We start from the raw sequence: 27,925 nt of genomic DNA on the forward strand, positions 1-27,925 counted from the left end.
CGAAGTAGAGGAGGCCGTGGACGCGATCAAGGAGGTGGCCGAACAGGTAATCAGAATTATGGCCAGCAGTAGCAACAACAATAACAGTACCAGAATTCACAACAACAACAACAACAACACGCAGGTGGAAGAGGCCAATTCAGAGGCAGGGGGAGTCAAAGAGGCCATGGAAATTGGCAAAGCCAGTATAATGATGCACGTGGATGCTTTTATTGTGGTAAGCCTGGACATATGCAGGCAGAATGTTATAAGAAGCAGGCTGACATGCAAAATGGAAAATTGCAGCAAAACAACTATGCATCCTCAAGCAAAAACAATGAGGATAATGAAAGGTTGTTTGTTATGCAACATGTCGTGAATGCCATGTCTGAAAATGTTGAAGCAGCACAAAAAAATGATGTATGGTATCTTGATTCAGGTGCTTCGAACCACATGACAAGTCATGGGGAGTGGTTCAAATAGATGAAAGATCTTGAAAGACCAGGTTTTGTGGAAATAGGGGATGACACTGCTCATCCAATTGCCCATGTTGGAGATGTGCCATTGTCTATGCAGGATGGCAAAGTGAAGTACCTTGCAGATGTACTTCATGTTCCAAAAACATAACAAAGAATCTGGTCTCAGTTGGCCAGATGATTGAGCAGGGTTTGCAGGTTCGGTTTAACTGATGGTTGTTATGTTGAAGACTTCAAAGATAAGTGCAGGTTGGTTGTGCAAAAGGCAACAGAGTGGGCATAATGTTTACGTTGAATGTAAACATGCCTGAAGTGAGTGCTGCGATGTTTGCAAATGATTCAGGAATTGTTGCAAACACAGACATTTGGCATAAAAGAATTGGACATGTGAATGTGCAGCGAATGAAGTCTATGCAGACTAAAGGAATTGTGACAGGGTTGCCAAAATTTAAAGTTGAAGGTATGCAGAAAATATGTGAAGCATGCTAATTTAGAAAGCAAACAAAGCATGTATTTCCACGTAGCAAATATGTGAGCAAAAATGCACTAGATATTGTGCATTTAGATGTATGGGGTCCTACAAAGACCATGTCTATGGGAGGCTGCATATATTATGTGACATTTATTGATGACCACACAAGGAAAGTGTGGGTATGCTTCATGAAGGAGAAAGGTGAGGTGTTCACTCACTTTCAGAATTTCAGAGTTATGGTTGAAAAGCAAATAGGAAAATATGTAAAGTGCCTAAGGTCAGATGGAGGGGGAGAGTAATTCTCCAACGAGTTCTCTGAATTTTTGAAGAAGAATGGTATTCGGAGACAGTTTACATGCAGATACACTCCGTAGCAAAATGGAGTATACAGTTGGCCAGGAACCCAGTTTTTCATGCTCGCACGAAGCATATAGAGGTCCACTACCATTTTGTTAGAGAGAAGGTCTTGGCAAGAGACCTTGACCTTGTTTATGTCAGCACAGAGGATCAGGTAGCTGACATCTTCACCAAAGCATTGGGTACAGAGACGTAGATTCAAGGCTTCACTTGGTGTACATGAGATGGAGTTGAGCTCGAGGGGGAGTGTTGAGATATCAAGCTCATCCAGTGAGGCGATGGACATTGATGACCCGCCTGGGGGATAGGCCCCACACTTACACCACTTGCATGGTTGGTGAGATCATGGGTGATATGCGGCCAGTGGGATGATAGGCTGTGTGACAGCCATTCTGGAGACTGGCATAGTTATAGCGCCAGCTTATTTAGTTGGGTTCACACTATAGAGAACCCTTGTATGTTTTGGTTGAGTACCTTTCATATTGGTGTACTCTCTTATCTTGTATATGGTGTGTTGAGAGTTGAGTGAAGAAGAAGAAGATTTTCAGCCTCTCACCTCGTGTGTTCTCTATTAGGGTTTTGTGAGTGTGTGTGTGCTTGCAAGAGCTCAAGCTCTCTTCCTCCCTGCATCTTTTCAAGTTGTACCATTATTGAAAACTTGTTGTACTAGCCTTTGTATAGAATATGTTGCCTCCACACTATCATTTGTAGAGTATGGGCATGAGTTTAGTTGTTGTACTAGCCTTTGTATAGAATATGTTGCCTCCACACTATCATTTGTGGAGTATAGGCATGAGTTTAGTTGAGAGAAAATAACTTTATGTGACCAATCAGATGGTCTATTGCCACCACAATGGATGTAATTGATTACCTTAAATGGGAGTTCTTCACTCTTGTCATAGAGTTTGAAAAGAGTTTTTTCTTTCTAAACTTCAAATTTGATGTTTTGGAATGATGTTATTTTTCCAATAAAGTGTCCACTAGGGTAGGTGTGAAAATGGTACTAGAGAACAATGGTAGAAAAAACCTTCACAAGAAGGGTGAAAACACAATTATGCTTCAAAAGAAGGGAAGGGTTTTGGGAAAATCTCTTCATAAAGAAAAACAAGTTAAAGAAAAATCCTTCAAAAAAAAAGGGGTACCCTTCAAATTCTAGGCCTGCTAGAGAAGTCTAGTGAGATGAATTCTCTTGGATGAATCATGAAGGGAGAATCAATTGTAGTACTAATAATGTGAAACCAAATAGTAGGGTTTAGTACATTGAGGAATAAGATATGATCAAAGTATGTGAAACAATGTGTAAAATATTGTAGAATGTCCCATCTATTACAAGATAAAGGAAGAATGCCCACCCCTTTACGTGGAGAAAGGAGAGGGAGAATTTTTGAAAAGAAGAAAGGAAGAATGCCCACCCCTTTAGTACATTGAGGAATAAGATACGATCAAAGTATGTGAAACAATGTAGAATGTCCCATCTATTACAAGATAAAGGAAGAATGCCCACCCCTTTAGTACATTGAGGAATAAGATATGATCAAAGTATGTGAAACAATGTGTAAAATATTGTAGAATGTCCCATCTATTACAAGATAAAGGAAGAATGCCCACCCCTTTACGTGGAGAAAGGAGAGGGAGAATTTTTGAAAAGGAGAAAGGAGAAGAGAAGACAAGTGTTTGGGGGTTTCTTTCCCACACGCCTAGATGCATTGGGGCTCACAATTAGTTGTCACCATCAAACCATTTACTCATTGAATGAGTTTCTTATATATATATATATAATACATTAGAAAGCAAATTGCCCACTCCTCCCCCTTCTTCACACACACACACATATCTTCTAATACATTAGAAAGCAAATTGCCCACTCCTCCCCCTTCTTCACACACACACACACACACATATCTTCTAATATTATATTATGTGCATGTGTAAGAGAGAAAATATACATACACATAGACACATATATATTATGTAATATAGATACATACACACGTATATATATTATGTATGTATGTAAGTAGAGAATATACACGTATATATATTATGTATGTATGTGTATCTATAGGTATGTAAGCATGTATATATAAATAGATTTATATATACTACAAGATAAAGGAAGAGTGCCCACCCCTTTACGTGGAGAAAGGAGAGGGAGAAAGGAGAAAGGAGAAGAGAAGACAAGTGTTTGGGGGTTTCTTTCCCACACGCCTAGATGCATTAGGGCTCACAATTAGTTGTCACCATCGAACCATTTACTCATTGAATGAGTTTCTTTTATATATATATATAATACATTAGAAAGCAAATTGCCCACCCCTCCCTCCTCCTTCACACACATACACACACACACACACACACACACACACACACATATCTTCTAATATTATATTATGTGCATGTGTAAGAGAGAGAATATACATACACACATACACATATATATTATGTAATATACATACATACACACACACGTATATATATTATGTATGTATGTGTATCTATAGGCATGTAAGCATGTATATATAAATAGATTTATATGTATGTCGACGCACACACATTTATGTTCATGCACACACACACATACACACACAACACATAGACACAAGCACATGATATGTGCACACACGCATACAAACACACACACACACACTCGCATGCATGGACACATGTGCAACATATAGAGATATGCACACTTGTACATATACTCAAGCTTGCACATACACACACACACACACACACACATATATATTATGTGCATGTGTAAGAGAGAGAATATACATACACACACGTGTATATATATTATGTATGTATATGTATCTATAGGTATGTAAGCATGTATATATAAATAGATTTATGTGTATCTATAGGTATGTAAGCATGTATATATAAATAGATTTATGTGTATGTCGACACACACACACACACACACACACACACAACACATAGACACAAGCACATGATACGTGCACACACGCATACAAAGACACATACACACACTCGCATGCATGGACACATATGCAACATATAGAGATATGCACACTTGTACACATACTCAAGCTTGCACATACACATATGTGTATACATGCACACAAGCACATAAATACACTCACATACACAAGTATATGTGCACACACATGGATATGCATACACTCACACACACATATGCACCTGCACGTGCACACACATACATGTACATACGAGTATATTCACATGCTCACACATATGTACAAGCAGACACTTGCTATGGATACACAAATAAAAACATACACACCATGTACACACACACAACAAATACACACTAACACATACACACAATTAAGACACTTGCACGACACATGCAAGCGTGAAGACATTATACAATCACACCTACGTGTGTATGTGCACACACAATCACACACATATATATGCAAAAGAGAAGACAAAAGACATTGTATATAAGATACACCTATTTAAGAGTGAACACACCTCACCATGCATCCTCACGTATTAAAATTTGATATTAATTAAAAATATATGTGAATATATGTTTATTTATTTTATAAATGCACATGTATATATAGGTATACGTCTCTAAATATAATAAAACATAATATTATAGATAATACAGAGAGAGATAGAGACATGGAAGTCTATGTGTAAGAGTGTGTGTTTTCATTAGTACATGTGCATGTGTGTACATGTTTGTGTGTTTGTGTAAGAGAGAGAGAGAGAGAGAGAGAGAGAGAGAGAGAGAAAGAGAGAGAGTTTCGACATTTGAGACTATGTACATGTGTATGTGAGAGAAAGAGGGTGTGCATGTGCATGTGCATGTGTGTGTATGTGTGTGTGTGTGTGTGTGTGTGTGTGTGTGTGTGAGAGAGAGAGAGAGAGAGAGAGAGAGAGAGAGAGAGAGAGAGACATTACAAGTAAGATGCATTTATTTGAGAGTGAGCACACCTCACCACTCATCCCTACCATTAAAATTTAATTAATTAAAATTTAATTAATTAAAATTATATATATGTGTGTAAATCTATTTAAGCGCGCGTGTGTGTGTGTGTGCATCATCCACCGTGATGTAGCACTGACCGCTCATCACAGGCTACACGCCTCTCACTGCACAGTTTGTATGCCCCCTCAGTAGGCCCACTGGCACTTTGGGGAATTTTTCATACTCAGTAATATAGCTCTGTGTTTCCCTCTAGATTTGGAGATATAAAGGTGTAAGAACCTCCCTTCAGCTTCTGTAATCATCCCCTATTTTTGAATCACAAGAAAATATTGTTTGCTAGAGGCATACATCAAGACAGTGGAGGACAACACCAAGAAGTTGTTGGGCAAACAGAAGAAGGTGCTAGACAGGGTCCTGAACCAACATGAAAAATAGTTGGAAGGCCTTTGCAAGAGAAGGTACAGGGCAAGAAGAACAAGATTGGAGAATTGGTAGCACAGGTGAACCACCAAGAGGAGGTGGTTCAGATGTTAAAAGGGACCCAACTGGAACAACAAGGAATGCTAGAGGCTACCCCAGTGATAGGGGAAGTCTGAGAAGAAATGGAAGCCCTAAAGGCTATGTTGGTTAAGGACCATATAGTGGAGGAAGGGGAACTAAATATTCAAGAGGGTCTAAGGACTGACTTGCAGCAGTTGAAAGCTACGAGTGATAAGCTTGGGAAGAACTACAATCCACTAAGAAATATTGGCTAGCACAAACCCCCATGGAGCATCACACATGAGACTCTTGAGGAGGAGAAACGTGGGATGGATAGGGCCCTCCATGTGCATGTGTGGGGGCTACAGGTAGGGACTTTCCCCAAGGAGGATGCCATGATGCTTTGCCAGATTCTAAGAGTGGACGGGATATGGAGGGTAGGCAAGGATATGACACAAGAGTGGCCCCTCATCATTAGATTCCATGATGCCACCATTAGACATGCCTTCTTAGACAGGCAGGCTGCCCTCAAGGGCACACAGGTGTACATGGGAGATGATATCACCCCAGCACATGTGGCACACCATCGTGAGGCGACGATGGTGACAGTTCATGAGGCCCATAAAGTAGGCAAGTGGGCTATCTACAGAGATGGTAGGGTCATTATCATTGAGCACCATCCCAAGTAGGGATGCGGGGTCTATGAGACCAAACACTTGAGGTTAAATATATGGAACTGCAATGGCATGCTGTGGTCGAATCTAGGAGCTTTTTTTATACAGAGACTCATCATAGCCCTAAGAGGGGCTTACCATAAATAGCTGGGCATGAGTGGGAGTCGGCTTTTCGAGGCAAGTCCCACACATCTGTTAATTTTGTAGCAATGTGATGAGCTATGGTGGATCAAATGCAAGGATCAACATGATTAGCAAGTAATTAGAAGGTGATTAAGGTGAGATTAGTGCACAATTAATCTAATAGCTTAATGTAGGCATGGATACTCCAAAACCAACAAGTTCTCATTAGGCCAATAGCTCAATTTATAGATTTTACATCCACAAGATGCCAAGCATCTAATCCCATTGATTTCTCATTGATTTGTGCCACCTCTCCTACATCTGGGGGTATCTTTTCCTAGAATCTTTCCACACCCCTATATTCACTCATGCTACCCTTGATTATCTCATTTAGTAGATTCTTTTCACCTTTTCATTGCTACCCGCTCAATTACAGACTCCCTTTTTATAGTCTCTAGCTAAGGGCTTGTTCCTGCACACACCCATTCACTTGCATATTTCAACACCTCCCCTCAAGTGAATAATTCTAGCACACCTAAACCCTATACCAAGTTTCCCTCTTACTTGGTAGCTCTCACGGACTAGTGCCTCAAGTCCCTAACTCATAGTCCTTGACACTCTATGTGTCCAAGGCTACTACAAGTACTCGTAACTTTGACTAAAGTGCTGACATATACATCTACCACATGGCCTACATCATCAGTGTGGCTCAGAGGTGGTTTTACTTTATTGGGATAGGTTACATTGGGTTGTGGGGTTTCTCTCTCTTTCTTTCTCTTTCTCTCTCAAAAAATATGTCCTGACTTCTCTACCTTTTAGGAGTCTCCATGAAGTTTGCGCCGATGCCAATCCTTCTTCATTTGGTTTTCTGTAGCAGTCTCTAGCCATTAGCTTGTTATATCCCTACAATGTATCCCTACAATGTGGTGAATGATTTCATCATTTAAGCTAAGTACAATGAGTCCTATGCTTTCTCATTCCTGTTCTTCAACTCATTCTTCCCATTCTCCTTTTTGGACATTCATCTCTTTCCTCAACTAGCCCCCATAGATGGAGTTACTCCCCGTTGAACTTAGCTACTCTTGTGCAATGCTCATGATGATGTGAAGGGGTTCTTACCTCTTGATCCATAGATGGAATTTCTCCCTGTTGAACTTAGCTACTCTTGTGCAATGCTCATGATGATGTGAAGGGGGTCTTACCTCTTGATCCAATTCAAGATTCAATGATGGTAGTGTCTACCCTTTTACAACTCTAACCTGATGTTCAATGATGATTACAACAAGTTTACAAGCATGAATACACCAAAAATTGCATAAAGCCACCAAGGATAGTTGGTTTGTACTGGATGGTTGGGATATCAAACCAACTTCAAATTGCAATATGAAGTGATAGAGATCTGTATTGGATATCCAATGGTAAGTTTGAACCATCAATTGTACCAAAATATTATGATTAGTATTAATTAATCACTAATTATTAAGATTAATCCCCTATTTTTTGTGCAAAAAATAGAGTGTACGGGGAGGCCAGATCTGGTGCCTTAGAGTTCAAATGAGCTAAAAGCCTTTCAAAGGCATCAAGACAAGTTAGTCTAGTAGATGATCAAGCACAAAAACAAAATCTTTCACCAAACATTGAATACTTAATCTGTGTTTTACCAAAGTCACTTGTAGATTTGATCAAGAGCTCGATGCCACTTCTTCTTGATGAATTTATGAAATCTGAGATCATAGGCGTGTAGAGAACCCTTGAAAACCCATGGGGCTAAGAGGAATTAGATTAATTCCACTTATGGGGGAGTGTAGATCTAGGATTTTATCTAGAAAAAAGGTGCCTCCAAATCGGCAGTTCCTTTTGGCGATTTGACGTGTCGAAGCACTAGTCCCAATGCATGGGGGTTGTGCCTAGATGTGGCTAAGAGCTTTTAGTCTAGTTTGATGGCTGGAAGGAGATCAATCCCCTCCACGAGCTGGGGGTGCAGAGTATTAGTTGAAAAAGACTAAAAATAAGAATTCTCCTAATCATGATTAGCAAGGTGATTAGGCTTAAAAATTAGCTGAATCCTAAGCTTGGCTCTGATACCATGTTAATTTTGCAACAATGTGATGAGCTATGGTGGATCAAATGCAAAGATCAACATGATTAGCAAAGTAATTAGAAGGTGATTAAGGGGCGAGATTAGTGCACAATTAATCTATCTTAATTTAGGCATGGATACTCAAAAACTAGCAAGTTCTCACTTGGCCAATGCCTCAATTTATAGATTTTACATCCATAATATGCCAAGCATCTAATCCCACTGAATTTTCCTTGATTTGTGCCACCTCCCCTATCTAGGGCACCTTTTCCTAGAATCTTTTCACACCCCTATTTTCACTCATGCTACCCTTGATTCTCTCATTGAGTATATTCTTCTCACCTTTTCACTGCTACCCACTCAATTAAAGACTCCCTTTTATAGTATCTAGCTAAGGGCTTGTTCCCGCACATACCCATTCACTTGCATATTTCAACAACATCAAGAGAGGAGTACGTGGCTTTGGAGGGGTAGCTGTCTTTTTTAGATCCCATCTTTAATAGATTCTCAGCATCATCCGAAAGGACAAGGATTCATGATATCTTTGAGTGTGGCTACAACTTAGCTGTGAGACAGAGTCATCCACATTGTTGTGTGTTATTTTGCACCACGCCACTCCCCTTATGCCACACAACATGGCTAGTCACTGTACTTACCATTATATGGGGATATTATGGCTAGCTAGGGGAAGTCCTCCTAATCGGGGATTTCAATGCCAGGATGGGAAGTCAGCAGGTCCCACAACTGAATCTGGATGATCTTATCAGACTATAAGAGCTGGACATCACTAACGTAGGGCTGCAGAGATCATCACAGGAATGTGAGGAGGTCACGATGTATGGGAGATATTTCTTAGAGCTGGGAGCTAGACATGGTCTGATTATCTATATAATGGGATGTCTCAATGGCCCTCCTGCGACACCCTCACCTCCTCCCCTTACTCAAGAGGTACCAGCACCGTGGACTACCTTATGGGATCTTTGACTTTGGCATACCTTCTCCCCGACTTCTCCATCCCACCACCCCCCTTTGAAGGTTGACCATGCCTACCTCTATTTCACTCTTACCTGCACACCACCCATCCCTTCACCACCACCCCCATCTCACATTACACTTAGATCCTTTTTTATCATGAGCTTGACCTTGTTTACTCCAACCACATCTACTGCCAACTCTAGGATGTGGAACCTTTTCCCCCTACCCATCCTTAAATCACAACTCACCACCATACTCCACACATCCACCATACTCCACACATCCACCACCACTTTTTTCATCTTCAGAGCGGTGGCAGTCTACCACCAAGCCACCTTGTGGTTCCTTGCCCCATAAGTATTGGTATGATGTGGAATGCCGGGCCACACGCTCCCATCTTAATCATGAGGTACGGATTGGCCAAATCATGAAGCACCAAGCAAAATGGATTTCTCAACGGCTCACCCAATGCAAGAAATAGGAGTTCTATGCTCGGAAGGAAGATGAGTTTTACCGACTTTAGGGCCGAATTGCAAAAGAGGCCTAGAGGAAACTCCGAGAACATCACACTCCCACACCTATCACCTTCCTGGACACATGGCACTCATCTGCATGCTTCCTATATCATATCCCCCATCCGCCACCCCTACCCCCACCACTTCCACCTTCGTCACAAAGGACATGGTTCTTAAGGCCATTCATAGACTAAGCAATGGGCAAGCCTAGTTCCCCTACTAGCCTACATGTTTAATAGAGCCCTTGGTGAAGGATTTCTACCCTCTTGGTCCACCAAAACCATCACCCCCATCCTCAAAGCTAGAGATCTAGTTGATCCTAATAATTATAGGATGATAATGATTGGCCACACATTGGCCACACTTTATGGATTAGTGCTAGAGGCAGAGCTCAGTTCATTTGCAGAGATCTAGGGATGCAGAGTCGCAGGACAGGCTGGTTTTTCGAGGAGATACTCTACCCTTGATCACATCTTCACCCTCCATGCCATCATTGAGGAGGGTAGATCATGACATTAGAGGATTTATGGCTAACTTGTGGATTTTTGCAAAGCTTTTGATACTATACCCCAAGCCTACCTCCTACACCGTCTACAGGAGATAGGAGACCCATCTGACATGGTTTGGAGCATCATCGCCCTCTATGAGTCCATAACCAGATGAGTGAGAGCCCTAGGAGGTACATTACATGAGATTTCCAGCACTATTGGGGTGAAACAGGGACTCTTTTTGGCCTCTACATTGACGAGATCTCTAGCTTCATTGATGGATTAGGTGGGGTTGGTCCCCCACTAGTAGGCATATTGATCCCCATGCTACTTTATGCAGATGACATTTTCCTCCTCTCAGACTTAGCCGAGGGGATTCAGAGATAGTTAGATGCCTTACATGACTTTTGCACTCAGTGGGACCTCTCTGTTAACCTTGGTAAAACCAAGGTAATGAGGAGGAGAGCCATAGGAGTGAAGCTAGCTACCACTAGCATAGCTTGGAGTTTTTAGAGATACAAGCATAGCTATATCGGAAAGTTTCCCACGATGTGTTAAGATAAGCATTGTCTGTGTTGCAATAGGAGAGGAATAGTGTTTAGTCCCATCACATCCTATTTATCTAATATATATGATAATAAAAATAAGGATGACACTAACGCACCACTAACTGAGCATGATTTTCCCTCTTCTTCTTTTGATATCCCAACTAACACTCTAGACCTCAAGGAACCCGGACGATCAACTAAAGGACGATCCTTCCATTTAATAGTAGCAAAGTCATGATGCAGTGGGGTTCCACTCTTTATGTAGTCTTGGATCTCCTAGTCCTAGAATATAAACAACCCAATATGAGTAGGAATCCTTTACTCAAACCTCATCTCATGCACCAATCCCATTATTGTTGAAATATACAAGTGAACAGGGTGTGTGCAGGAACAAGCCCTTGGTTAGAGGCTGTAAAAGAGAATCTGTAAATGTGAGAGAACCTGTGAAAAGGTGAGAAAAATCTACTGGGAGAGAATAAAGGGTAGCATGAGAAGATTTAGGAAGTGTGGAGATATTCTGGGAGAGGTGGAGAGAATCAAGAAAAAGAGGTGGAGTGAATCAAGGAGAAATCAGTGGGATTAGATGCTTGGATGTAAACTCTATAAATTGAGGCATTGGCCTAATGAGAATTTGCTGATTTTTGATTATCCATGCCTACATTAAGCTATTAGTTAATGTCTCACTAATCACATCTTAATTATTTACTAATCACATCTTAATTATTTGTTAATCACTTTGTTAATTATGTTGATTCTAGTATTTGATCCACCATAGCTCATCACATTGCTGTAATTTCAACATGGTATCAGAGCCAAGCCTAGAATTCATCAAGTTTATGAGCCCATTATCTAGTTAATTAGGATTAGTAGATAATTAGGAAATAATCAAATTTTTAGTTATTTTTCAACTAGCCTCTGTACCCCCAGCTGGTGGAGGAGCTCTATCTCCTTGCTTACATCAAATTAGGCCCATTGCTTCTAGCCATACATAGCCAACTCATAGGTGCTCTAGCTAGTTGAATCAGAAGCGCAAACCGCTGGTGAAATGAGGAGAAATCGCGTTTTTATCAAACGCTGTTTTTCTGCAAGCAAATCAGTGATTTCCACTTCATCAAATCAAATGGGTCTAATTACTCTTAGCCCCAAGTGTTTTCAAGCATGCTCTACAAGCTAGTGAAGTCATAAATTGATTTGATCAAGTCTACAGTGAGATCCAAGCTCTTCATCAAAGGTGACTTTGGTAAAACAGAGATTAAGCATTCAATGTTTGGTCAAATCTTGTGTTTCTTGGCTTAATCCTCTACTAGACTAATTGCTATTGATGGCCTTGAAAGCATTTGAGCCCATTTAAACTCTAAGGCCCCAGATCTGGGCTCCTCGCATACTCTGTTTTCTCCACACAAAATAGAGGATTAATTTGCTAATCAGTGATTCATTAGTACTAATCACTATATTTTGGTGCAATTAAGGGTTCAGATTAACCATTAGCTATCTGATACAGATCCCTATAACTTCAAATTGAAATTGGAAGTTGGTTTGATACTCCAACCATTCCGTACAAATTGATTACCCTTGATTTAATGTAATTTCTGGTAAAATTATGCTGATAAATTTGTGGTAATCATCATTTTGCATTTAACCCTTGGTTAATACCTTCAAATCACACTCAAATTCAAGATTATTCACAGCCAGAGTTGCATTTGGGAATGTGCATAAGAATGAATGCTATATGCATTATGTATTGGGCACATTACATCAGTGTAAAAATGGAATCAGACCACTGCCCTTGTCCAGAATAAGGCAAGAGGTAAGACCTCCCGCATAGATTTGGGTTTGCATTGCATAATGACACAAGATAAACATCAAAAGCCCAAAAGAATTGTCAAACAAACATTTAAACATGTTGCTCACATGGAGCAAGAAGACCTGATGGGGCGGACAAGCTCATGGCCCCAGCAATGAAAGAAGAAGAACATCTCTTTCCAGAGGAAGATCCACACCAAGAAGATCTAAAGGAAGCATTGAAGGAAGACATGGACACGAGAAGAGAAGCTGCCACAAGAAGACTGAAAGAAGAGGAAGACATGGACGCGTGGAGAGAAGCTGCCACACGACAAGAAGACTGAAGATAAGAGAAGATGTGAGGCTCCAAAGAGTGAGGAGCCATGTGAAAATCTCAGAGAGAGAGAGAGAGAGAGAGACCCCACAACCCAATTAACATGCCCCAACAAAGTAAAACCACCTCTAAGCCACCGATGATGTAGGCCACGTGGTAGATGTATGTGTGAGCACTTTAGTCAAGGTCGCGGGCACTTATAGTAAGTGTTGGACACATAGAGAGTTTCAAGGACTATGAGTTTAGGGACTTGAGGCACTGGTCGCGAACTATCAAGTAAGAGAGAAACTTGGTACAGGGTCCAGGTGTGCTAAGTTAACTTGAGGGGAGGTGTGCTAGACACTGGTCACGGACTATCAAGTAAGAGGGAAACTTGGTATAGGGTCCAGGCATGCTAGGAGTATTCACTTGAGGGAAGGTGTTGAAATATACAAGTGAATAGGGTGTGTGCGGGAACAAGCCCTTGGTTAGAGGCTGTAAAAGAGAATCTGTAAATGTGAGAGAACCTGTGAAAAGGTGAGAAGAATCTACTGGGAGAGAATAAAGGGTAGCATGAGAAGATTTAGGAAGTGTGGAGATATTCTGGGAGAGGTGGAGAGAATCAAGCAAAAGAGGTGGAGTGAATCAAGCAAAAGAGGTGGAGTGAATCAAGGAGAAATCAGTGGGATTAGATGCTTGGATATAAACTCTATAAATTGAGGCATTGGCCTATGAGAATTTGCTGGTTTTTTTATTATCCATGCCTACATTAAGCTATTTGTTAATTACTCACTAATCATGTCTTAATTACTCACTAATCATGTCTTAATTATTTGCTAATCACTTTGTTAATGATGTTGATTCTAGTATTTGATCCACCATAGCTCATCACATTGCTGTAATCTCAACAATTATGAGCAGGAATCCTTTACTCAAACCGCATCTCATGCACCAAGCCCTTTTGCAAATAACTCCTTTTCATCCCACCACTCCAATATAGGCAGAGACTTATGCAACAGTGGCTCATCCTCCAGGTTTACCATACCCATTAGTTGGGGACCAGCTAGAAGCAATAGATTTGGGACCATTGGATCAACCAGAAACACTGTAGTCAAATGTGGCAAGAGGTTTAAGGCTAGCCAACACATGGCTTTCGGATTTAATCTAGATCTGCATCGTCATGTTTATGATCACCCATTCTTATTATAAGCGATGGAAGCAGGAGAATTCAGTAGAGTAGCGAGGCAGCTACGAAGAGACCCAAATAGACATTGATAGCCAAGTTGTACATTAGGGAAAAACGGAGCTCATTTTGGGGACCTGTAAGAAATTCACTATTTTTCGATTTATTTCTCTCCTAAAAGATCTCAAAAATAATAAAATATGGAAACGTGGCTCAGAACTGTCAGTAAGGACCACTGAACTGTCAGTTCAGAAAAGAATAAGATAATCTTTTATCTAACTAACACGATTTTGCATTAAATATCTCCTTAATTTTTTTTGTCTCTCGAAGATTTCGCATCTCTTTTGACGACGTGTGCAGGCCTCTCATAAAGAATCCATCACTGAACTTAATGATTGTATGGATACCGCCACACTTCCACAATTCATGTTACAAAAAGACTATGAGATTGACAAGCCAACTTTGCAACCTCAGAAGCACAAAAAATGGCCGATACTAGTGAGTTACAATCTCAGAAGAAGCGATTATACCATCTTCACATCGACTTAGAAGAACAATATGCTCCATCACAAAAAAGACGAAAGGATACGGTGCTAAATTCTCAACAACGGGAAAATATAAGAAGAGAAGGGCTCCAACATATTGACTTATGGTGTGATGGAAGTATATATCCAAAATGTCTAGTAAAAAACTCTACACCTCCATTTGTCAATCCAACCACACTACTGAGGTTTGCGGGCGATGGACAAAATGGACTTCTTGGTTATATTTCAGCACAGTCTGCATTTGCAGAAACATATAAAACAATGTACCTACAAGAAAAGGGAGCCAGGATTCAAGAGATAGCTATTCGTGCAAAATTGGAGCAGCAGTTGCAGAATGAAATTGAGGAGCATTCAAAGAGTAAAAAAGAGTTAACAAGATCAAGAAGGAAGAGAACCGTGCTTGGAGATAGACAACGAAGCAGGAAGATTAAAAACATTGCAAATTTGAAGGCTGGGACTGGTGGATGCAAGCGAAGAATTCAGGAAGCAAGGTTAGTTTGAAATTTTTTATTTTTTTAACTAAAAAATGCACTCAAATGACTATATCTATTTTGTCCATTAATGCAAAACAGGATTGGAAGTGTTGAATAATATAGGCATATTGTGTTGTTACTATATTGTTACTATAGGAAATTATTGGAGCCTGCAAAAGAAAATATGGATCCCAACATTCTTCCAGTTAAACAAATGAAAGGATTGCTTTCTTGTGGTGTAGCAAAAGGTTTGATTGAAGAAAAAAAATACAAAACAATCAAACGCAATGTTGTAGAGGACTTTATATCCAATAATCAAGTTGATGGTACTACAATCCAAGAGGCTCTTGATGTTAGTGGAGTTAGCAGGAAGGGATATAGTTTGATTTTCCATGCGATATCCTCAACTTTGAGAGATCAAAGGATTAAACGAGTTTTACTGTCAAATCCAGCAACAGTGTGGAAGATAAGAGGTCATTTGAATGAAAGTATAGATGAGTTTATTGGACCATATATCCATATTGAAGAAATATTTCATGGTGCTAAAGGAACCACTGTGTATGACCCTTGGAACAATATATTTGTAGATCTACAACAACTTCAAAGAAGAATGGTCGAGTTTTATGGAATAACATTTGAAGAGTGCAAAGGCATTTTGAAATTTGTTATCAAACTGGATGAGTGTGAGGTTGTAAAGGAAAAGAAAATGGAAAGGATTACTATCACATTGATGAATGGAGCACTTGATACATCATTGAATGAAGCGAGTTCGAAGTATTTTAGTGTGCAGTCAGAGAAACACATATGGTGGTTGGGCTCATTCCAGGTATGATCATTTTTTATTTCATACTTGATTTTAGTCAATGTTTTCAAATCTTTTATAGTAAGACTTTTGTTTTGTATAATCACAGGTAAAGACAGAAGACCATGAAACACTAGATTGGGTGTTTCACCACACGAAAATACCAAGAATAATTAAAAGACAAGTGCAAGGAGAGAATCTCCATGTTGCAGGGAAAGGTGATTTTCAAGTAGAGTGGCATATGGCGGGGGATCTTAAAACACTAAAGTGCATGTATAACGTTAGTAAAGGAGGTAACTCAAAGTCTCCTTGTCTTTACTGCAAAGAATCAGCTCAAGTAATGGATTCCAAATGGTGGAAGAGAGCACCTAATAGAGATAAAGTTGACCCTGACTTCAAGGCCATTCTTGACATTCCACTATGTAATGTTCACATATACACATTGCATGCTCTATGTCGAATTATTGAGAAATTGGTATTTTTGTATATTGGATTTGCTTGGAAACTCCGTCCCGAAAGAAATACAAAGGATGCTCTTCATGCATTGGAAAAAGTGTTATCCGATATAGGTCTGCATGGAGGTGATGTTCATATCACAAAGGATTTTAAAAAGTCTACCAATGGCAAGGAGGTACCAATCAAGCCCTCTATTAGTGGTGTTAAGGCAAGAAGATTCTTGTCTCGACCCAAACACAATAGTAAGCAAGTAAGGCAAGGTAGAACAGTTTCAAGGATTAGTTATGGATTGTGGAAGCAAGTCCATAATGCCGTGAAAGATCATGAGGCATATGGGGAAGCACGAAATGTGAAGGCAGAGGTGTGGAGGTCTCTTGATCAACTCTTCATGTTCTGTGACAATGTAACATGGACAAAGAGTGATTACAAGAACTTTGAAGAGGCAATTAAACATTTTGGGAAGTCAATGAAAGACGCATGGACAGCCTGCAATATAACTCACTACATGGTAAAGTGATGTCTTCTTCTTTTAGTTAAGTGTGATCCTCTTTTCTTTTATAACTTACTATGCATTCTTATGTCTTTGTGAAAACAGCATATCATCTACAACCACCTTCCCTATTTTGTCAAAAAGTATGGATGCCCAGCAATTTGGTCTACCCAAGGCATGGAGAAGTCTCACTACATGGCATGTAATGCATTTTTCAGACACACACAACACTATGGAGGGACTCAAAAGGCAAATAGTCTGAAGGAAGTCTTCCAATGGTTTTACCGAGGCATTCTACAAAGGCTGCATGCTAAAAGAAAAGTTGCTAGTTCCAAAGTCAAGCTTGCTTTTATTCTAGCCCAAAAGCAAAGACGAAGACAAACTTTGGACAATTCAATGGCAGCAGAGAGACATAGACAGTGGAGGGATTCAAAGATATTTAGAAACCATAAATGGACAAGTAAACATGAATAGCAGTTTGTAACTTATTGGTGTTATGTCCACATGTTTTCAAACTCAATCAATAGATTTTTATTCTGTGGAACAAGTGACTCTTGGTGTTATGCCTATATGTTTTGAGACTCCATCAAAAGTATTTCTTTTGTGAAACATGTGATCTATATTAACAAGCATCAATACATCCATATATTAACACACAAAAAATTCAATCAATACTACTTAATTATGTTAGACATACTGTTGATCCTTACCAATAATGTACTGAGTGTCAAATGCTTTTAGAAGCTTTTGAGTGTGGGAAGAGTACTGAAGTGTCGTACGGTGATGGGACAAATGCAAAAGAGTACTGATCGTCCGTACGGACAAGGAACTGATAAGGATCAAAGACTTTGTACAAATCAGTTCAACTTCAACATAATGTTTGTGCTATATTTGATGACTAAATCCTATTACTCCCAAGGCTTGCGAGTCGGAACTCTCTTTTTGAACTTGATTGGACTCTTTTTCTTCCTTATTGGCTTGATGTCGACTTTCTGTTTATCAATGCTTGCCTCTGTTGCTTGTCTGAGAGGGGTATCCTTGTCTTCAGCTATCTCCATGTGTTCTTCTTCTTGGATTGTGTGGCCTGATGCAATCATGGGTGGCTCTCGAAACCTTATGAGTTTGTGTTTTCCATAGCCCTCTAGACATTTGGGCTCCTTAACACCACATGCTAATGCATAAGAAGTGTAAGACAAAAAGTAAGAGGCCCTAGAGGCCTGCTTATTCACATAATCCCCAAATATATCTATGGCGGACAACCCTCTCTATTAAAATGATCTTTTCCTTTTGCCATGGAAGATCATGTCCACCTAAAACCCTAGACAAACATTTAAAGAAGTAAACAATGGCTTCTCCATTGTTGCTCAACTGCCTATGGTAAATCAAGATCTTAGCACTGCCTAGATCATGAATATAATGAGCTAGGCTTGACATTTTGCCAAACACAGCCGGCCTGCTTCCACTTGATCTCTGGAGGAATGTGTCATCCTCAATTTGTAGCTGCCATGTATCAAAAGATTGCAGTGAGACAATGATAGATAACTACAAAACATTTAAACACAAGATAAAGTATTTGATTTGAAGTAATAATATCATACCCTCTCATTTTCATCAGCAACAAGAAGTTCATCTTTCCAAAGATTTATTCCTCTCCCCTCCAGTCCAGCCTCTTCTTTAAGTTTTTCCTTATGAAGTGCTGAGAGATTCATAGCTTCCTGGGTGAGCTGGAAGGTAGCTTGATCTGGCTCTTGGAAATTTTCAGCCTCTTTGAAACAAATAGTAAGGGCCTCTGCAGGATCAAAAGTTGTTTCCAAAGCTAGCAGTGAATGGTCATCCTCTATGCCAACCTCCTTGTCAAGCCTTGAAGCCTGGGCAATAAGAGAAATGGCATAGTCCTCCCTCAAATTGAACATACACTCTATATCATGGAGGAAAACATAATCTTTACCACCAATCAAGACACCTGGAAGCATGGGCACTGCATAGTTGCTGCTCTGAACATCAAAATCTTCAACTGGCTGTGCTGCCCTAAGAGTTTCAGTCCTCAGTTGAACAAGGTCAAGAGCAGCCACTTGCAGCCCCTCATCCTCGAGGTTGATATCTTCTTCCTGCTCTGCCATATCTATTGCCATAGGAATATCCTCTTTTGCCTCCGCTACAGATATATCTTCTTCTTCAGTCTCCTGCCCTTGCTCTTCTAGAGATTGCTGTTGAAAGACAATGTACATAAGGAATGCCATGTTTTCCTCAAGCACTCTACACTTTCTGGTGTGCAAGTTACAGCTGAATTTATATTCCTCAGGCAGGCTGTCAAACCTTCTATTCACATGGTACCTCAGCTTGTCAATGGAGACAATATGATTTAAATGCACAAAAACCTTTTCACCTTCCACAATCCTTCCTGCCTCTGTCAGTTGTTTGAAGGTATCCCAATGGTCTGAAAGGAAATCTCTGTGATGGTCCAAAAGAGAGCTCATAGTGAACTCCCTGTTGAAAATACTGTGGTATATGTGGAAGCTCCTCTGAGCCTTGCACTTGTGAAGAAAGTCAAATAGGAGCAAATCTGGAGATTTGTCCTCTTCTGGTTCCCTTTGTTTGAAAGGGAAGACTCACCTTTCTGCTCTAGTCTCTTGCTTTTGCCTGAACCAAAATTTATATAACATGAATTCTATATGCTCACATATGCAATCAGATAATGTATAGGATATCACCAAACAACTCCCTTCATAAGCACACATGAATCACTTGGTGATTGCTGTGGTCTGAGTATAGCAGCAGAAAAGTCCAGCTTCCTCTTGAAAGGAGGGGCCTGAGAACCAACTGTTCCAAAGCAAAAACCTTTCTCATCATCAAGAAAGACATCCCCATGGACATAGAAAGCAGAACAATAAGGAAACAGTAAAAACCAAAAGGGACACAAGAATTTGCAACAAAACGCGATGCAGATCCATTTGAAAAATGTCAAGTGCTCTTCTGCATTTTATTGCAAATTCTAAATTTCTATTGACATCCATCTCCAATCAAATGCTAGGGATATCTCACAATGTTCAGGACAGTAAATGATACCAGGAGGAATTCCCCAGGGCAAAAGAGAGCAAAAGAAAGAGGAAAAAATAAAAACCAAAACAAATATCAGAATTTGCAGGAAAACGCGATTTGGAGCATTTGGAAAATGTAAAGCACTATAATCGCATTTTGTTGCAAAATTCCAAAATCCTATTCATATCCATCTCTTATCAAATCCTAGGGTGATCTACTAGATTTCTATGCACTGAGATTCAAGAATTCTACAGATGGAAGAAATATATATTAGAAAACATTGGAAGTGGTATAGATCTCTGACCTTTCTTTTCCTCTTCCATACTGTTGGAGTAGCCCTGGAGATTCTCCTGCTCTCTTCCAAACTTGAGCTGTAGCACTGGTAACCTGGAGATCTGGTAATGGTAGTAGTCTTCAGACAGGTTGCAGAGAGGATGGAGTGTGTTGGGTAGGAAGTGATCAGAGTGGGAAAGAAAAGGATGATGGGAGGGTGCTGGCAGGGATGGAAGATGGGGAGGGAAAAGTGTTAATGGATCTAATTATGAAATCATGATTGGCACAATTTCCAAGGCAAAAAGTGACTTTCACACGTGTCAAATTTAAAATTTCAAAAGATCTGGGTGGGACCACACGTGTTAAAAAACGACTATATTTCACACGTGGAGATTCTCCTGCTCTCTTCCAAACTTGAGCTGTAGCACTGGTAACCTGGAGATCTGGTAATGGTAGTAGTCTTCAGACAGGTTGCAGAGAGGATGCAGTGTGTTGGGTAGGAAGTGATCAGAGTGGGAAAGAAAAGGATGATGGGAGGGTGCTGGCAGGGATGGAAGATGGGGAGGGAAAAGTGTTAATGGATCTAATTATGAAATCATGATTGGCACAATTTCCAAGGCAAAAAGTGACTTTCACACGTGTCAAATTTAAAATTTCAAAAGATCTGGGTGGGACCCACACGTGTTAAAAAACGACTATATTTCACACGTGTGGTATTTAATAACTCCTTTATTTGTATTTTGCAATAATCTACTCTCCTAACTCAGTTCTCTTGCATCTCTACCTCCCTACTCTACACCATCAGCATCCAGACCAGCAGAGTAGAGGTTCATCCCCAGCACAGGACACTCATCATCAGCACAGCACACTTGTTGCAGATAGCTTCCAGGTTAGGAAGACAATCTATTTCCTTCTCTTCTTGTTTAATAGTATATTAGGGTAAGGAACTGATTGATGTGATGTAGGTTAGATATTATGATAAATATTATATACATTTTTTAGATTTTCTCAACTGCATGTAGAAGCAGGAAGACTTTTTATTTGGGCCTGTTGAGTGAGAGCTTGATCACTTCTTGATGTCTATAGGCTCAATCCATGTTCCACCAAGCTGCATACACACTGAAATGACTAAAACATTAGGGAAAAACGGAGCTCATTTTGGGGCCCTGTAAGAAATTCACTATTTTTCGATTTATTTCTCTCCTAAAAGATCTCAAAAATAATAAAATATGGAAACGTGGCTCAGAACTGTCAGTAAGGACCACTGAACTGTCAGTTCAGAAAAGAATAAGATAATCTTTTGTCTAACTAACACGATTTTGCATTAAATATCTCCTTAATTTTTTTTGTTTCTCGAAGATTTTGCATCTCTTTTGACGACGTGTGCAGGCCTCTCATAAAGAATCCATCACTGAACTTAATGATTGTATGGATACCGCCACACTTCCACAATTCATGTTACAAAAAGACTATGAGATTGACAAGCCAACTTTGCAACCTCAGAAGCACAAAAATGGCCGATACTAGTGAGTTACAATCTCAGAAGAAGCGATTATATCATCTTCACATCGACTTAGAAGAACAATATGCTCCAGCACAAAAAAGACGAAAGGATACGGTGCTAAATGCTCAACAACGGGAAAATATGAGAAGAGAAGGGCTCCAACATATTGACTTATGGTGTGATGGAAGTATATATCCAAAATGTCTAGTACAAAACTCTACACCTCCATTTGTCAATCCAACCACACTATTGAGGTTTGCGGGCGATGGACAAAATGGACTTCTTGGTTATATTTCAGCACAGTCTGCATTTGCAGAAACATATAAAACAATGTACCTACAAGAAAAGGGAGCCAGGATTCAAGAGACAGCTATTCGTGCAAAATTGGAGCAGCAGTTGCAGAATGAAATTGAGGAGCATTCAAAGAGTAAAAAAGAGTTAACAAGATCAAGAAGGAAGAGAACCATGCTTGGAGACAGACAACGAAGTAGGAAGATTAAAAACATTGCAAATTTGAAGGCTGGGACTGGTGGATGCAAGCGAAGAATTCAGGAAGCAAGGTTAGTTTGCAATTTTTTATTTTTTAAACTAAAAAATGCTCGCAAATGACTATATGTATTTTGTCCATTAATGCAAAACAGGATTGGAAGTGTTGAATAATATAGGCATATTGTGTTGTTACTATATTGTTACTATAGGAAATTATTGGAGCCTGCAAAAGAAAATATGGATCCCAACCTTCTTCCAGTTAAACAAATGAAAGGATTGCTTTCTTGTGGTGTAGCAAAAGGTTTGATTGAAGAAAAAAAATACAAAACAATCAAACGCAATGTTGTAGAGGACTTTATATCCAATAATTTAGTTGATGGTACTACAATCCAAGAGGCTCTTGATGTTAGTGGAGTTAGCAGGAAGGGATATAGTTCGATTTTCCATGCGATATCCTCAACTTTGAGAGATCAAAGGATTAAACGAGTTTTACTGCCAAATCTAGCAACAGTGTGGAAGCTAAGAGGTCATTTGAATGAAAGTATAGATGAGTTTATTGGACCATATATCCATATTGAAGAAATATTTCATGGTGCTAAAGGAACCACTGTGTATGACCCTTGGAACAATATATTTGTAGATCTACAACAACTTCAAAGAAGAATGGTCGAGTTTTATGGAATAACATTTGAAGAGTGCAAAGGCATTTTGAAATTTGTTATCAAACTGGATGAGTGTGAGGTTGTAAAGGAAAAGAAAATGGAAAGGATTACTATCACATTGATGAATGGAGCACTTGATACATCATTGAATGAAGCGAGTTCGAAGTATTTTAGTGTGCAGTCGGAGAAATACATATGGTGGTTGGGCTCATTCCAGGTATGATCATTTTTTATTTCGTACTTGATTTTAGTCAATATTTTCAAATCTTTTATAGTAAGACTTTTGTTTTGTATAATCACAGGTAAAGACAGAAGACCATGAAACACTAGATTGGGTGTTTCACCACACGGAAATACCAAGAATAATTAAAAGACAAGTGCAAGGAGAGAATCTCCATGTTGCAGGAAAAGGTGATTTTCAAGTAGAGTGGCACATGGCGGGGGATCTTAAAACACTTAAGTGCATGTATAACGTTAGTAAAGGAGGTAACTCAAAGTCTCCTTGTCTTTACTGCAAAGAATCAGCTCAAGTAATGGATTCTAAATGGTGGAAGAGAGCACCTAATAGAGATAAAGTTGACCCTGACTTCAAGGCCATTCTTGACATTCCACTATGTAATGTTCACATATGCACATTGCATGCTCTATGTCGAATTATTGAGAAATTGGTATTTTTGTATATTGGATTTGCTTGGAAACTCCGTCCCGAAAGAAATAGAAAGGATGCTCTTCATGCATTGGAAAAAGTGTTATCCGATATAGGTCTGCATGGAGGTGATGTTCATATCACAAAGGATTTTAAAAAGTCTACCAATGGCAAGGAGGTACCAATCAAGCCCTCTATTGGTGGTGTTAAGGCAAGAAGATTCTTGTCTCGACCCAAACACAATAGTAAGCAAGTAAGGCAAGGTAGAACAGTTTCAAGGATTAGTTATGGATTGTGGAAGCAAGTCCATAATGCCGTGAAAGATCATGAGGCAGATGGGGAAGCACGAAATGTGAAGGCAGAGGTGTGGAGGTCTCTTGATCAACTCTTCATGTTCTGTGACAATGTAACATGGACAAAGAGTGCTTACAAGAACTTTGAAGAGGCAATAAAACATTTTGGGAAGTCAATGAAAGACGCATGGACAGCCTGCAATATAACTCACTACATGGTAAAGTGATGTCTTCTTCTTTTACTTAAGTGTGATCCTCTTTTCTTTTATAACTTACTATGCATTCTTATGTCTTTGTGAAAACAGCATATCATCTACAACCACCTTCCCTATTTTGTCAAAAAGTATGGATGCCCAGCAATTTGGTCTACCCAAGGCATGGAGAAGTCTCACTACATGGCACATAATGCATTTTTCAGACACACACAACACTATGGAGGGAGTCAAAAGGCAAATAGTCTGAAGGAAGTCTTCCAATGGTTTTACCGAGGCATTCTACAAAGGCTGCATGCTAAAAGAAAAGTTGCTAGCTCCAAAGTCAAGCTTGCTTTTATTCTCTAGCCCAAAAGCAAAGACGAAGACAAACTTTGGACAATTCAATGGCAGCAGAGAGACATAGACAGTGGAGGGATTCGAAGATATTTAGAAACCATAAATGGACAAGTAAACATGAATAGCAGTTTGTAACTTATTGGTGTTATGTCCACATGTTTTCAAACTCAATCAATAGATTTTTATTCTGTGGAACAAGTGACTCTTGGTGTAATGCCTATATGTTTTGAGACTCCATCAAAAGTATTTCTTTTGTGAGACATGTGATCTATATTAACAAGCATCAATACATCCATATATTAACACACAAAAAATTCAATCAATACTACTTAATTATGCTAGACATACTGTTGATCCTTACCAATAAAGTACTGAGTGTCAAACACTTTTAGAAGCTTTTGAGTGTGGGAAGAGTACTGAAGTGTCGTACGGTGATGGGACAAATGCAAAAGGGTACTGATCGTCCGTACGGACAAGGAACTGATGAGGATCAAAGACTTTGTACAAGTCAGTTCAACTTCAACATAATGTTTGTGCTATATTTGATGACTAAATCCTATTACTCCCAAGGCTTGCGAGTCGGAACTCTCTTTTTGAACTTGATTGGACTCTTTTTCTTCCTTATTGGCTTGATGTCGACTTTCTGTTTATCAATGCTTGCCTCTGTTGCTTGTCTGAGAGTGGTATCCTTGTCTTCAGCTATCTCCACGTGTTCTTCTTCTTGGATTGTGTGGCCTGATGCAATCATGGGTGGCTCTCGAAACCTTATGAGCTTGTGTTTTCAATAGCCCTCTAGACATTTGGGCTCCTTAACACCACATGCTAATGCATAAGAAGTGTAAGACAAAAAGTAAGAGGCCCTAGAGGCCTGCTTATTCACATAATCCCCAAATATATCTATGGCGGACAACCTCTCTATTAAAATGATCTTTTCCTTTTGCCATGGAAGATCATGTCCACCTAAAACCCTAGACAAACATTTAAAGAAGTAAACAATGGCTTCTCCATTGTTGCTCAACTGCCTATGGTAAATCAAGATCTAAGCACTGCCTAGATCATGAATATAATGAGCTAGGTTTGACATTTTGCCAAACCCAGCCGGCCTGCTTCCACTTGATCTCTGGAGGAATGTGTCATCCTCAATTTGTAGCTGCCATGTATCAAAAGATTATAGTGAGACAATGATACATAACTACAAAACATTTAAACACAAGATAAAGTATTTGATTTGAAGTAATAATATCATACCCTCTCATTTTCATCAGCAACAAGAAGTTCATCGCCACACACATACTTGTTATGGTATGGAAGTAGCAAAATATCAACATGATCAAAATCACAGTGTCTGAACCAATTGGAAATATCCATGGGAGTTTCCTTTGGATCTCTTAACTTGAAGGAAATTGCAGGATCAATAATATAAACTGTATGCTGTACAGCATGGTTCAGCCAGCTTCTCATTATGCTACATTGGACAAAACAATAATTAAGGTAAGGTGTAAGGGAGGAGGTACAATAAGGATTGTTTTGCAAACAAATGTAAAATAAAAGACACTTACTAGAGCATTGCAAGAATGATAGTATCTGAGCAATACTCATTCTTATGAGCCAATGCTGCCAAGCATGCTTTTGTCAAGTCAAAATTATTCTCTGAAAAATCATCTTCAATATGGACAACTATGTTAGGGCCCAGCTCCTGCAACCTTCTCTGTATCTGTAGCTCCATCTGTACAGTCTCCACATCTATAGCAGATTTGGATTCTTCTATTGCTGCTTCAGTGACTCCTCATAAGCAGCTTTCCCTCTGGTGCTCATTGAGTGGGTCACTTCAACAACCTTCACCTTGTCTGCCTTCAATTTCCTTGTAGGTGGAATTAATAATATGTCTCTCATTTTAATGTCCTGCCATTCCACAGCATGGACCAGCTTGTCATACCTCCACCTCATTCTTTTGGGATTTTCCTTCAAGATTGAGTACTCTTGTAGCCTTTGATTTCTTAATGCTTTTTTCCTTATGCAGTGACCACTGGAGCTTTGCTTCTATTGACATCCAGCAGAAGCAATGCTTTTTATTCAACTCTCTTAGAAACACACACAGAGAGGTTAAATTGTAAGTGGTTTGTGTGCTATTTTTAACTTTAAACTTCATTATTTGGATTTAATGCACACTAACTGAATTATATGTATTGCAGTTGTATTAGAAGACTTCTAGATGCATTGGATCAGTGTCCTCCTAATGTCAATCTTTTGGATTCAATTGAGCCAATAGATTTAGAGGTAGAAAGTTGTTCCCTCTACTGATGTCTATTTCATGCTATGCCTTTGAACTTATTGAATAATTTTATTTTGTTCAGACATTAACAGTTTCTAACATATCTTTCCAACTATCCAGACACCACAACAAGATGATTCAAGTAGCTGTGGCTGGAGAGTGCTAATTAGTGCCAAATATATACTTTCAAGCTATTTTGAGATAGGACAGCCAGAGCTTGTAAGAAAAAATAATTTTCATTTAGCTTCAAAAAATTTGATATTGGTACAAAGTGTTCTAAATCATCATATCTCATTGCAGATGAGAGAAGATAGCTTCAACTCGAGCTATGTGTATAGTTTCAGAGCTGATATAATTTGGAAGTTTTTGAAGTATGCCTTCCCCAAACCTATTGTACCAACTACTGTCGAGTTAGGTGAGAGCTCTAAAGTCCGAGAAGGTGTCATACACCTTGATGACATAGATGATGCAGATGTGGTGCCACAAGAACAAGGACCTAGTGGTGATGAGGAGAAGCCACAAGAACAAGGACCTGCTGCTGCTGATGTTATTGAGGAAATGATGGAGCAGCAGCAAACAGATGCTCCAGGGGCAGTAGAGGAGACAATGGAGCAGCACCAAGAGACTGTACACGACAAGATGGAGCAACAGAAAGTAGATTCTCCAAATAAAGATGATACGGTGAGCTTGGACCATGTAGAGCAGCCTCTAGATCAGCCTGTAGATAAATAGAAAATTGTTGTCAAGAATATGTTCTACATATGTAATTAAACACTTCTGTACAGAATTTTACATTTCTGCATATAATACCTTTGTTTATGGAGTCTGTGTTATCTCAATTTTCAAATTTTCAATGTCTTTGCATTTTATTGATCTCTCTCTTCTTTTGAGCACTTGCAAAAAAGCAATATGAAACAATAGGGTAAAGTAAACTAATAGCAGTGCTTAATGAGACTAGGATAAGTCACATGGTATACCTTCTTATTGTTGTAGATAAATAAAAAGTCCTTTGAAATAGAACCTTCTGTCTCAAATAGAATGTCATTGCGCAATTGAG

Source organism: Cibotium barometz, chromosome 15, assembly GCF_041138505.1.
Source record: "Cibotium barometz isolate CiBa-2024 chromosome 15, ASM4113850v1, whole genome shotgun sequence".
NCBI lineage: Eukaryota > Viridiplantae > Streptophyta > Polypodiopsida > Cyatheales > Cibotiaceae > Cibotium > Cibotium barometz.